This window comes from Mus caroli, unplaced genomic scaffold (genome assembly GCF_978045245.1).
Source record: "Mus caroli unplaced genomic scaffold, Mus_caroli_1 scaffold_16, whole genome shotgun sequence".
NCBI lineage: Eukaryota > Metazoa > Chordata > Mammalia > Rodentia > Muridae > Mus > Mus caroli.
Genome location: NW_028227271.1, coordinates 4,850,880 through 4,864,687, shown reverse-complemented (window position 1 = coordinate 4,864,687; position 13,808 = coordinate 4,850,880).

Below are 13,808 nucleotides of genomic sequence, written 5' to 3'. Positions count from 1 at the left end.
CACAGTCATTTCTCTTTTTTGTTTCTTTTGTTTGTTTGCTTTTGGAAACAGGGTCTCTCCATGGCCCTGGATGTTCTAGAACTCACTTGGTAGACAAGGCCAGCATTGAAGAGTGCTGGGATTAAAGGTGGGGGCCACATGCCTACCTTCATGTTCATATCTTAATGCAGAGGGGAGTCATTTCATCTTAAAAAAAAAAAAAACCCAAAGTCTCAACACTTTCAAAATGATTCAAAAATCTAAGCGCAGAGTCTTTTCTGAGACTCGGGTGACCTCTTAACTGTGAGTCTCTATAAAATAAAATACAAGTTACTTACAGTATACAATGGCACAGTGTAAATATTTCCATTCCAAAATAGAGTGTGGGGCATGCAGGGAAGATCAGGCCAATGGCTGGAGAGGTGACTCAGTCTGTAAAGTGTGCTGCAAAAGACCAGGCCAAAGCAAGACTGAAACCCAGACAGGTCAGCACTCTGCAATCTGGACTCATGATGGAACCATCTGGGCCCCAGCACTGTTAGCAGCTGTGGCCCCAGCTCACCACCGGCAGCACCTGCAGCTTTTCTCTTGGGTCAGCGCCCTTCTCTGCCTGCAGCTTTCCTCAGCAGATGCTCCACAGCCCTAGAACCTCCAATATGCACTGCAACTCCAGCATCCCGTTCACATGGTCAGGCAGTGGGTTCCCAGGGCATTCATCAGGGAACCTAACCCCGCTCCACCTTGCCTGGTCTTGAAGACTATGTGTGCCTGTACAACTACCACCACGTAGGTACCACCAAGTTCCACTGTGGCTTCAAGATGTAGTCTATCCCCTTCCTATTACCGTTGCAGTGCCTTCTTCTTTACACACGAGTGGCCCAACCCAGAACACCTGGGAAAACAGAATCTAGTTAGGTTCTGTTTTCAAACAGTGAACATTTTCAGGGGCATTCCCAATTTAGACTTTCAAGTTTGAATTTTCACAGACTGGTGTCTCAGTAGACGGGGTCTTGCCCGCAGGACACCTTTCCTGTTGCCCTGCTCCCTGTAAAGCTGGATAAGATTAGTGAGCAGAAACCATGACTATAGCCTAGACACCATGTTGTGATGATATTTTCTCCACCTCCAAATTAGTCCATCACTCGTTAATTCAGCCCCAGTCAAGTTTGAAGTGGAAACTTCTCGTTCTTTGGAAAGTTAGTTATGTCAAATGATATTTTGCTGGGGCACACAGGTGAAAGGATGTCTTGCTAAAGCAGACACGGGAAAGACTGCTTTCCTGAAGCAGACAGGTGAAAGGATGTTTGGCTATAGCAAACACGTAAAAGGACTCTTGATGAAGGAGTATATAAATATGACCCACAGACAGCGAGAGCCGAGCACTGAGCCTTGGTTTGGTTTGTTCTGCCTTGCTATTCTTTGCTAAAGACACACATGTACTGATTCGCTTATATTTCTTGTTGAGCTCAACTTGTGGTAAAGCTGCCACTGAGAGAATCTCACCCAAGAACTGCTTGTGAGGTTCCTGTGGCAGTTTGCTTCTTCTGCGGCCTCACCTCAGGCTGGTTGGCGAGCCTGGTGGTTTCTTCAGGATTGAACTACAGCTTCCTGGTATCTGCTTGCCGAAAGGCCTGGGCTGTAGCTGCCGGTTCGTACCTGGTGTCTGCCTGCCTAGAGGACTGGTGTGCAGCTGCTAAGTTGCATTTGGTGTTTGCTATGGGACTGAACTACTGCCCAAGACGATTGAGCTTGCCCCCAAAGAACTATTGCTGAACAAGTCCACTTCCCCCCATATGCTAATAACTTTTCTCTTCCACTGCCTCTGCTGGGTGGTGGGCTAAAAGTAGGTTGCAAAAAAATGTATGCCTACACAAGTTCTCCTGGTGTGAGCAGAGTGTAGCCAGGGTGTAACAAGAATGGTGCTACCATGTTTCCCTCTGAAACTCAATGAGCACAGCAGTTACTATGTCAGGATGTTGGTCCTCTAGACTCATACCATAACGGCTTACAAAACTCTTGGTGAGAGCATTCCAGGATTGCTCTTGCCAAAATCTTCCTCTCCTAACCCCAAACCATTTCCAAAGGCCTAGGAGCTGCAGGGTCACCTTTATCCCAGCAGTGGCCAGTCCTCAGTACCATGTTTCTGTATGAGTTACTTTTATTGTTGTGCTCACTGAAGCAATTTATGGAAAGGTTTGCTCCAGCACAGTCTGAGCTGTACATTGTATCATGATGGGGAGAGCTATGTGGGCAGCTGCTCTGAGAGGCAGCTGGGCACACTGCACCCACAGGCAGTAAGCAGGGAGCCAGATGCCGTGCTGTGGTGCTCTGCATCATCTCTTGTGTTTATTTACTTTGGGACTCCAGCTCTTAGGATCTTGCTACCCAGTTCAGGATGGGCCTTCCCCGCTCCTCCACCCCACTCCCCCTGCAGTTAAACCCCTCTGGAAATGCCTTCGTAGAAATATCCAGAGGCACCAACCAGCCACAAAGCCTTTGACCTGCAATTTGTCCTGCCTGCACGATGTGCAGGGGCAATGGTGGCCCAGAATTTGTGGCAGTGGCCAAAATGGCTGAGTTATATAGGAATCAGGCTGGGGACAGGGAAGCGGAAGCCTAGCCAAGGAGAGTGGGATGTTAAGGGTAAGGGGCAAGGTGAAAGGTGCTGGGAGGAGCCACAGGTACTGAAGGATGCTGGGGGTCTGGCCAGTATCCTCTTTGATAGGTAAACAGGCACCTCAGTCATAAGTCCCAGGGTTCTGAGACTTAGCTAAAAACAACCACCTTACCATGACCACCCTGCGGTCATATCTGTTTCAGAAGGTCGCCTGTGCTTATGCTGTGCTTCTGAGCCCTGCCTACTTACCCGCCAAATCCTCCACTTGGGAACCCTACCCTAGAAAAACCTTAACTTCCCTACATCCAAGGCTGAACCCCACCCTAGGGGGAGACAGCCCGTGTACACAAATGAAAAAAGCTTGTTTTAGTTCACTGCTTGCTGTAATTAATTTGGCAGTGGTGATTTGACTAGGGTTGGTGGTCTTTCTTCTCACATCTTTGGGATTGACACAGAAAGGGGAAATAAAAATGAGACACAGACTCAGTCTGAGAAACTAGGTGGCTGCCGGGTGCTATGACCCACACCTGAGATTGCAGCTACCTGGACGGCGGAAGCTGGGGATTGCTTGTTTGAGGTCAGCCTGGGCTGTATAGCAAAATTCTGTTGAGAAAGAAAGAAACTTAATATATTCCAAACCTGAAAACACCTTGTTGGTTTCCCCACCATTCCCTACTACTAGTCCCTAGGCTCCGCACCCCTACCTGGCCTTCCAGCGTTCTTCCCCCACTGTGCTACCTCCCATTCATTCCCAGGACCCAGAGTATTCCTCTTCAGCTAAAGTGCTCCTCTTCAGCTAGAGTGCTCCTCTTCAGATGATTCAAACTCTGCTTCTCTCTGACTACTGTGGGAATCCCTCTCTTCTTGGAAGCAAACACCTCCACCCCTCCGACTTCATCGCTGCCTTCTTTTATTACCAGGCTTGGCCTCCTAGGACAGATGCTTCCAGGCTCCGGGCCTCGTGTCTAAAGAACTGAAAAGAAGGGCTCAGGCAGGTTTGCAGATGGAAGAAGATAATATTATTCAGAGCAAAGCAATAATAGTTCAGGTTATAGAGGACCGTGATAGCAAGACTGATGTCAGGCCACAGGACGGGGAGGTCACTGAAGGGCCCCAAGCTTTGCCCGAGGTCTCTTCCAATGGGATCCAGAAGGAAGGGCTACTTACTGAGAAGTATGGTTTGGGGGTTTCTCTATTTTAATGGAGAGATTAAGTCATATATTAAAATTTTTTTCTACTACACACATCCCTTCCCATAGTGCATCTGATTTTAATCATATGCACACTTTATTACGCACAAGCATAAGATGGTAAACGGGATTCCCCCTAAATTTTACCAGAAGACACAATTTTGCCTTTATTGCACATGTACCTAAAACCAGTTCAGGTCGGGCCAGCCTTCTATTCGTCACTCCCCGACATGTTGGGAATACAACTGAATAAGAACTATTTTAATTTGATTGTTACTAGGAGTGGGGAAGTTTAAACTATTGGTCAAAGATGAGGGTGCTCGGGCTAGAGAGATGGCTCAGCGGTTAAGAGCACTGATTGCTCTTCCAAAGGTCCTGAGTTCCAATCCTAGCCACCACATGGTGGCTCACAACCATCCGTAATGAGATCTGATGCCCTCTTCTGGTGCGTCTGAAGACAGCTACAGTGTACTTACATATAATAAATAAATCTTTAAAAAAAAGATGAGGGTGCTCATAGCCCAATACACTGAAGGAACTCTGAGGTTGCTAGGGTCATTGTTTGGAGAGGGGTATACATGCATAATACATGCAAGGGGGAGGAACTTTGGTGCCACATGCACTAGTATACACACATGCACGCACACAGGAGGGCTCGTGTGTGTCATGAAAAACAAACGGAGTTCCAGGAGAAACTGACCTGACCTGTACTAGTAAGGCATTTTTCAGCAGTAGGGTCCTCAGAGGGAGGAGCGGGAGTCGAGAAGACGGAAGCCGCGAGAGCTGGAGTCGGGAGGTCTTGCACAAGTTGTGTCTTAGGTCAACAGAAAACTATCATATACTGTGAAGTCAGCAGAAGGCTACTCAAGCAGTGCTGCATAAAGGGACACAGGATGTCAGCCAGACTGAGCGCTGGGGAGGGTAACCTTTGCTCCTTAGGGAGAAGAGTGGGGTTCTCAGGACCCACAAAGCCTTGCCAGTCATATTTCTGGTTTTGCACAAGGAACTACTGTTATCTTTCCATTCATCAGGGGAAAGCCTTGGGTCAGCCTGGCTCTCAGCACTAAAGGATCACCCACTCATGCTTTCACTTGCCCCTCCCATCCTCCTGCTCCTCCCCCCTTCCATCCTCCTGCTCCTCCCCCCTCCCATCCTCCTGCTCCTCCCCCTTCCATCCTCCTGCTCCTCCCCCCTTCCATCCTCCTGCTCCTCCCCCCTTCCATCCTCCTGCTCCTCCCCCTGCCCATCCTCCTGCTCCTCCCACTGCCCATCCTCCTGCTCCTCCCCCCTGCCCATCCTCCTGCTCCTCCCCCCTTCCATCCTCCTGCTCCTCCCCCCTTCCATCCTTCTGCTCCTCCCCCCTTCCATCCTCCTGCTCCTCCCCCTGCCCATCCTCCTGCTTCTCCCCCCTTCCATCCTCCTGCTCCTCCCCCTGCCCATCCTTGCGCTCCTCCCCCCTTCCATCCTCCTGCTCCTCCCCCCTTCCATCCTCCTGCTCCTCCCCCCTTCCATCCTTCTGCTCCTCCCCCTGCCCATCCTTGCGCTCCTCCCGCTGCCCAGCTGGTGAGCTCCGAGTTCAGTCTTTTGGCAGGCTCGGGTTCTTCTTCTTTTCAGTACTAAAGTAGATGCTTGATATCTGTTGAGTAATCATCTTGAATTACAACAAAGGAATAGCCTGTGGGAAGCCCAGAGTTGTGTGGGAGCAGAAACAAAGAGCTCTGAGTTAAATAGGTTCAGTTTTGGGCACCTGCGAGGTATCCTGGTGGAGGTGTTTTGTTTAAGAGGCAGACATACTAGTTTCCTTAGGAAAGAGGCCTGGAGATACAGGAAGTCAGCATCATGACGCGGCAGACGTGAACGCCCAGGGAGGAGAGTAGACATAGGTACAATGCAGGAGAGCCAAGACCAGTGCACGGGACCCTCCAGCATTCATGATGAAGTGGAGACTTGGAGCCTAGAAAGAAACAGGATATAGATGAAAAGAAAGAGCTCGCAGTGACTCCATCCATTCATCTCAGTCAACCACCGTGGTGGAGACCAGTCGCAGTCCAGCACTCTCTTTCCCTGGTGTGGATGGAGCTTACGTGGGAGCCACGGTTCATGGGTCCTTTTGAATCTTTGCTTACGACTCCATGTTTCTTCTGGAAGATTCGAATGCAGTGGTTGGGAACACAGGATCTGCAGCCAAATTACTTGTTTTTTGTTTGTTTGTTTTTAAAGACAGGGTCTCTCTGTCCTGCCTGGCTTGGAGCTCACTATGTAGATCAGGCTGGTCTTGAACTCACAGAAATATACCTTCCTCTGCCCCCCAAGTGCCAGGACTAAAGGCATGGGCTATCACACCTCGCATTTGGTTTGGTTTTGTAAAAGATTTGTTTTTATTATTTTTTTCTCTGTTTCTCTATCTTGCTCTCTCTTTGTACAAATGCACACATGCACACACATTACATACATGCATGCCCTCCCATGCCCGTGTATGCATGCCCAGCCACCATGTCTTAGCATGTGTGAAGGTTAGTTCTCTTCTCCTTCCACTGTGTGACTCCCAGGATTTGAACTTAAGATCGTCAGGGTTGAAGCACATACCCTTACCTCCTGGCACATCCCACTGGTACACAAACAACTCTAATTTTTTAAAATTAGAATTTAAAATTGTATTTATTTCTGTGTGTGTGTATCTGTATGAGTGTACACATATCATGAGAAATACAAGGATGTCAGAGGCCAGCTTGTGAGAATTAATTCTCATTTTCCTAAGTCTTGGGATTGAACTCTGACTGTCAGTCTTCGCAGCCCATGGCTTCACCCACTGAGCCATCTCACTGGCCCCAGAGTTAATTTAAAAAAAAAAAATGACTAAATTTACACATCTCAGTCCAAAGTTCATAATTATACTTAAAAAAAAAATCACGCCGGGCGTGGTGGCGCACGCCGTTAATCCCAGCACTCGGGAGGCAGAGGCAGGCGGATTTCTGAGTTCGAGGCCAGCCTGGTCTACAAAGTGAGTTCCAGGACAGCCAGGGCTACACAGAGAAACCCTGTCTCGAAAAACCAAAAAAAAAAAAAAAATCACTCCCTTTAAAGTGAGATGTGTGACAAAGTTTGCTCCTGTAGCTATTTCAATTTAAATTGAAATAGCTATAGCCTATATAATTACAGAATATAATAGCCTATATAATTACAGAAGGGAAAATAATGAGATATAAAAAATAAAGAATTAAAATATTTAGGACAATATCCTTCCTTTTTAGATTTTTGACCACTTGACCCAAGGTAGAGTTATTTGGGAAGAAGCTCAACTGAGAAAGTGCCTCCATCAGAGTGGCCTTGGGCAGGTCTGTGAGCATTTTCCTGATTCCTGATTGCCATGGGAGGGCCCCGCCCCTGCCCCCCGAACCCTACCCCCCCCCCCCCCGCCGCCCGCAGTGGGGAAGGGCAGATGGCTCTGGGTGTATGAGAAAACAGGCTAAGCAAGCCATAAAGAGCAAGCCAGGGAGCAGTATTCCTTTACGGCTCCTGTTTCAGTTTCTGCCTCCAGGTTCCTGCTTTGAGTTCCTGCCCGACTTCCCCTGAGGATGGACCTGCAATCCAAATAAATAAATAAATTATCCATTCTGATTTGCCTTTTTTTTTTTTTTAATGTATCTTATGTATGTAAAGTATACATTGCTGTCTTCAGACACACCAGAAGAGGGCATCAGATCCCATTACAGATGGTTGTGAGCCACCGTGGGGTTGCTGGGAATTGAACTCAGGATCTCTAGAAGAGCAGTCAGTGCTCTTAACCGCTGAGCCATCTCTCCAGCCCCTTGATGTGCTGTTTTTGTTGTTGTTTTTGTTTTTTGGTTTTTTTTTTTTGTTTTTTTTTAGATGTATTTATTTATTATATGTAAGTACACTGTAGCTGTCTTCAGACACACCAGAAGAGGGCGTCAGATCTCATTTTGGGTGGTTGTGAGCCACCATGTGGTTGCTGGGATTTGAACTCTGGACCTTCGGAAGAGCAGTCGGGTGCTCTTACCCACTGAGCCATCTCTCCAGCCCCTTGATGTACTTTTGATCATCATCTTTATCATCACAACAGAAAGCAACTTAAGACAATAGGTTATTTGGATAGTCCAAGTACATCCACTGAAAAAGTAATACAAATAAGACATGTTTCACTTTATTTATTTAGGCATGTGTTTGTGCGTGTATGTGCACACATGCACATGGAATCTAACTCAGATCATCAGGCTTGATGCTTTAAGCATCACAGATATAAGTTAATGCATACTTTAAAAGGTGTAAAGGAAATAAAATATGTGATATTCAATTGAAATAACAAAGCTGACTACATAGTCACAATCTAGATATGTTAGATCTAGGTACTTAACATTAAAAATGCTTGTGAAGGGACACCAGGAAGCTTGGACAACTAGGAAAGGCACAGTATATCTTGAAGTAGAAAGACTCGCTATCATAAAGATGTCAGCTCTCCATAAATTAATCTATAAATTTAATATGGCCTAATAAAAATACCAATAGACTACATAACCTGAATATAAAGTTCACGTGTAAATTTATACCGATTTAACAGCAGCAACAACAGCAAGCTAGCCAGGAGCATGTTGAAAGGGAAGGTTAATCAGGGGGAGGAAGCTCTCCCACATAGCACAGTGAACTCTAGAGAATGCCAGTGCATGCATAAGCGGCTCCATCAAGAGAACAGAATGGTCCAGAAATAGATCCAAGTTGTTAAAAAAAAAATGTAGTATATTATAAAGATAGCATTGTCTGTCAGCAGGGAAAGGATAGATTATTCAGTAAGTACTATTGAGACAACTGTGTAGCCACCTGGAAAAAAATAATGTGGCCTCTCTGCTTCAGTTCTTACACTAAATCGCATCTACAGGAATCAATTGTGCTTAAATAAATACAAAAGAGTGAAATTACAAATTTATAACGTCAGACTGGAGAAAGTATTTCTCACGTGGTACAAGATCTCTCAAAGCGTAGGAAAGACAAATTCTGTCATCAGAAAAATCTATAATTTCTGCAGGGCGAAAGCACACCATAAACAAAGACGAATGGCGAACCAAAGGGGCGCCTGTAGCTCATCCAACAGACAGAGGAGCTAATTTGCTTTATGTATACAAAATCCTTTCAAATCGATATGAAAGAGAATAAAACTCCTACAAACGGGTTGCTGACAGAAAAGGAAAGATAAATGACCCTCAGACATATTTTAAAAAAATGTTCAAGTCCCTCATAAGAAAATTGAAATTACATTTAAATATGTTTCACCCATAAACCGGCAACAATTTCAAACCTTTGATGGTGGGTCAAAGGGCAAATTGTCGTTGCTTGTTGGAATTACAGCTCCATATGACCTTTGATCCAGCAAACATGAATGTATGGATGATAAACTATATAGAAAGTTAAAGCATTGGTAGCAAAAGTTTAGAAAACACCCAGACACTTAACAGCACAGGACCAATCAACTGTACAGCGCATCCAAGCAGTGGGTGCCATACAGCCAGCCGGAAGAAGAGCTGGCATAAAAGCTTTACAGAGTGATTTTAAGAAAAGTAAGAGTTGCCGGGTGGTGGTGGCGCACGCCTTTGATCCCAGCACTCGGGAGGTAGAGGCAGGCGGATTTCTGAGTTCAAGGCCAGCCTGGTCTACAGAGTGAGTTCCAGGACAGGACAGCCAGGGCTATACAGAGAAACCCTGTCTAGAAAAAAAACAAAAAAAAAAAAGAAAGAAAGAAACACAGGCTTTGGCTGAGGTGGAAACAGGCTTGGTTTGGAGCGAAGGTACCAGCGTCCATCGTCTGACATGTTTGGTTTTAGTTGTGTGTTCAATTTCTCAAACCCACAATGATGGTTTACAACCATCCATCACTCCAGTTCCAGAGGATCCAATGCCCTCTTCTGACCTTTGTGGCACTGAGCACACACATGGTACACACACAAACATGCACTGCACACACGAACATGCACGCAAAACACACAAAGGGTAAAATGAACAAACCTAATCCGTAAAATGTTTAAAAAGAGAGGGCTGTTTAGTTGTATGTGTGCTATCCAGCTCTGTGACTCAGGATAGAACTGGAGGTACTTGGAGGAATCTCCTTCGTCAGCTGACAGTTGCAGCCCCAGGGCAAGGCAAGAGTCCTAGCAGTGGGGCGTCCCCCCCCCAAGGAATGCAGGCAGGAGACAACAGTGGAGGCAGGCCAGGAGTGGGGGAAGACTACAGAGAGAGAGGCAAAAATAACTAGTCTGTCTCTCACTTGGCTGAAAACCTTTGAGGATATAAAATGGGCTTTATTCTTCTTGATGGTTTCCCTGTCTGTCTACCCTTAAGTTAGCACAAGGGTCTGTCTGTCCGCCATTCTCCCTGTGGTGGATCTATCTTTCCCAACTCGACATTGCTTGAAATCCCTCTGAGCCCTGAAGGCCTCTCCTTCATGGGCCTTGCCTCACACCTGCCAGAGGCCACTCTCCAGCTCTGCGGGCCCAGCACACCTTCCCACCCAGAGAAGACAGAGACATTGCATTTCAGTATCATGACTAAGAAAATGGTCTCAGCACAACACAGTCAGGAGCCCATTGCTGAATGAGTGGTTGAACAGACAGACAGACAGATGGATGGATGGACAGATGGATAGCTGGAAGGATGCATGGATGGTGAGTTCTCAGGAGCCTAAGAACCTTAATTTTGGTTTTGTAATGTTTCAGAACTTATAGCCACTACCCTGTGGTTGTGACAAGCTCACCCATTGGAAGTGTTTTGTTCATATTTATGTCCTCAGTGTGTGGTACAACACAGGACACCACAATAGGTGTTCAGAAAGTGATTAAGCAATCAGCCGGTAGCTGGATGTGGTCGTGCATCCCTTAATCCCAGCACTCAGGAGGGCAGAGGCAGGTGGATCACTGAGTTTGAAGCCAGCCTGGTCTTCAGAGCAGATTCCAAGCCATCCAGGCCTACCTCATGAGACCCTGTCTCAAAACAGTAAATACAAGCCGTAATACAAAGTCATTTAATTTAGTCTGCTTTCTACGCAGAAGCACAGCAGGGGCAAGATGGCAGATGCGGCTCAACCAGTCCCATGGGAGTAGGCAGTCTATACCTTCAGAAGAACTTGACTTGGTTTCTACTGTGTGCTCAGTCTCCTGAGCAGGATGCCTAGTATTGGATGCTGAAGGGATATTTGTTGAATGAATGAATGAATGAATGAATGAATGAATGAATGAGGGTATGGCATGTGTTTGGTAGCCAGGCAAAGAGAAAGTGGCCCAAGGCTGAAGGAGAGAAGACTGGCCACTGCTAATCATCTGTAGGGTACAGAAGTTCGCCTTTGTGCCTTCACTCTCCCTTTGCTGACCTCGCTCTTCACTTGCAGCCCAGCACCTTCCCAGTTGGAGCCCCGAGGTACACCTTAGGCAGTTCCTAAGCTTCCTGTAATGTCACCTCTCCCCAGGCAGGCCCTTGAGCCTCTTAAACAAGCACTCTGCTGCCTCCTAGTGGCTTCTACAATAAAGGGCCTCTCTTTGGAAGCATGGCAGTGACCGGAGAGGGCACCTGAATCTTCCTGAATTTCCCAACCCCAAGTTATTACTGACTCTTGGGAAGCAGCCATAGCCATTCCTCAGCTGAGTCCTGGCTGCTGGGCCAGCTCTCCTCAGGGGTTCTAGGGTACTTAGCTTCAAGAGAGCTAAGCACCTTCAATTCCAGTACTTGGAGGGAGAGGCAGAAGAATCAAGACCACCGTGGTGTACTTAGTGAGTCCTAGGGCAGTCAGGGATACATAGCGAGACTCTGTTTCAAAGAAAGGAAGAATAGATGGAAGAATGGATGGAAGGGAGGGAGGGAGGGAGGGAGGAAAGAAGGAAGGATGGACCTGAGCCAACAGGCCAATCTTACCCATGTTGAGGGATATTCAAGTTAGTGACTAGTGTAGCATACCCAGTCTTCGCTTTGCCTTCTCCCAACTCTAAGTGATGTCTTTGTGGGTGCTGAGGAGAGCAGCCAGGTCCTCACAGCACGCAGCATGAGAGGAAGTCTGGCGCCTGTGGAGAACTAGAGGGCCTGTGCCTCTCAGGAGCTAGCCACTGCTGTGTTCTAGCCAATTGGCTTTGCACCTAACAGAAATCTAAGCTATTAACCCCGAGAGCACTTGGTGATCTTGTGAACCTACAAGGCAGGGAAACACCTGGGGCTCAGAAACCAAAGTTTCTGCCAAGAGGAACTCACTCTGTAGACTAGGCTGGCCTCGAACTCAGAAATCCACCTGCCTCTGCCTCCCAAGTGCTGGGATTAAAGGCTTGCGCCACCACCGCCCAGCAAAAAGCTGCTTTCTCATGTTTCTACGGCGCACACACGTGCACCTCTGTGTGCTTGTGTAGTTGACTCTCAAACCCAGGCTTTATACAAGCTGGGAAAGCACTTTACTGTTGAGGTACGCCCAAGCGTGCTTGTTTATTTATTTGTTTGTTTAGTGGCTGCTTTTAAGATGTTCTCTTGGGCCGGGCGTGGTGGCGCACGCCTTTAATCCCAGCCTCAGGAGAGGCAGTCGGATTTCTGAGTTCGAGGCCAGCCTGGTCTACAGAGCGAGTTCCAGGACAGCCAGGGCTACACAGAGAAACCCTGTTTCGAGAAAAAAAAAAAAAAAAAAAAAAAAAAAGATGTTCTCTTGGGGATGGAGAGATGGCTTGGCAGTTAAGAGTACTGGATGCTCTTGCAGAGGTCCTGGGTTTGAATCCCAATGCCCACCTGGCAGCTCACAACTATCTGCCACTCTTTTCCAGGGTATCTGATGCCCTCTGTGGGCCAAACGGCACCAGGCATGCACATCGTTCACAGACATGGATGCTGCAAAGCACATATGTGCAAAGTTTAAATAAACATTTGGTTTAAAATTGCTCTTTTGTCTTTGGCTTCAGGCTTCACTGTGATACTAGGTATGGCTTTCTTTATACTTCTCTGCTTAGGTTCTCTGAACCTGAAGTTCATTCTTCTATTGTTTGGAAATTCTCATTATCTCTGCAGACATTTCCCCTTCTCTTTCTGGGACTCCACAGACGAGATATCGCTCCGCGTGCCTTCGGTGCTTAGCTTGGGGGCTTGGGTGTTAGTAGGTGCTACATTTGGTTGTTTTCTGCTAGCCCAGCCTCGAGTTCATGGATTTCTCACCCCCTTTGGTTTTTGTCTAGATTGCCAATAACCTTGTTGAAGGAATTCTTATAGTTACTTTTTCTGTGTGCTGGGAATTGGAATTAGGGACTTTCAGTGTGCAGGCAAGCATCTACCACTGAGCTGGATTCTCAACCCCATGTTATTTGTGTGTGTGTGTGTGTGTGTGTGTGTGTGTGTGTGTAGGGGGGAGAGTGTGTGCTCTCGCCTGTGTGAAGTGTCCGCGGAGTTCAGAAGAAGGTTTGAAGCTGGAGTTACAGGCGTTTGTGACCTTCTTGACAAGGTCCCCAGGCCCTCTGCAAAGAGCAGTGCCTACTCTTCACCACTGAGCGTCCCCCTAGCCTCTTAACTTTCTAATTTCCAGATCCCCATCTTTAATTTCCTTTTCTAGAACTTCCTGCTCTTTATTCAGAGCTCCGTTCACTCATGTGTAATGTCCGCCTTCCCGACAGACCAGACCCTCAGCGCTTTAGCTCCGGCTTCTCCCCGGCCCCGGCTGACGTGCACAGTATCTCAGCCATGCCCACGTCTCTTTTTGAGATGACTTATCAGGAATTCTGCCTATCCTTAGCCTCCCACAGTAAGTGAGACAGGAAAATATATCTTTCTATCCCTGGCTCTTTGTCTAAGTTATTTCCAAAAGATCCTGTCCCCTTTTCTTCCAAGTCTCTGCTGTCGTGACTGGGGCTAACACAGATCTTTCCCTCGGGTCCTTTCCCACATTACTTTTGACTCGTTGTCTTGAGCCTCCGAGGCCATGAACCATGCAAGCAAAGTTATGGCCAATGCTTAATATAGCCCTTTCCATGCCTTCCTTGGCTCCCCTCAGGTTGTGATTTTTG